Below are 806 nucleotides of genomic sequence, written 5' to 3' on the forward strand. Positions count from 1 at the left end.
CCATCTGTAGGTCTCCCTCAGCATGAGCTCCTGCAACGACGATACCGCCATCTATGGGACGCCAAGCCGACTAAGACATCGATGGGCCCACAGTGCCCATCTTTCGACGCCACCCACAAAGCATGCAGCCTGTGTCGACCACAGCACCCAAACGCCAGTGCCTCTGCCGCACGAAGTCGTGGACCGGCAATCACACCCACCCGCACCCGCTCGTGCCCCACCCCAACCGCCAAACTCGCAACGCCAGCGGATGAACGGCGGAAGTTTCCCGCAGTCGTAATGTGCAATCCACACCTATAACTTGCGTTTCATGAAGAGTTATGTCCAATATGCGACATTCCGCTGTCCCTATACATGAGCTGCGAGCTGTACCACGTACAAGCTACAGACGCGATCGCATTGCTCACTGTACGGATTCCATGCCGAGCGATCAGCTAGGAAGCGCCCCATCCACGTCGGTACCCTTGGGCGTTGCACTCGCAGTCGCAAAAAACGTTGGGCAAATATATTTCTCCGATGCTGAGCGATCAGCTAGGAAGCGCCCCATCCATGTCGGTACTCGTACGCGTCGCACTCGCAGTCGCAAAAAACGCTGGGCAAATATATTTCTCGGAAGAGTAATGACAGTCCGAGCCTCCTGCGTGGGAAGAGTCTTTCTAGGCCCTGACCCACGGGAAGCGTGTAGCTTCCCCCATCCCGGACATTTCACGTCGTCACACTACCGGTATTGACTAATAGACTGATTGCTGATAATCATTAGCCACACACTGGGGGAAACGGCCGACAGGGGCGGCAACATAGTGGAG

Source organism: Schistocerca serialis, unplaced genomic scaffold (genome assembly GCF_023864345.2).
Source record: "Schistocerca serialis cubense isolate TAMUIC-IGC-003099 unplaced genomic scaffold, iqSchSeri2.2 HiC_scaffold_314, whole genome shotgun sequence".
Lineage (NCBI taxonomy): Eukaryota > Metazoa > Arthropoda > Insecta > Orthoptera > Acrididae > Schistocerca > Schistocerca serialis.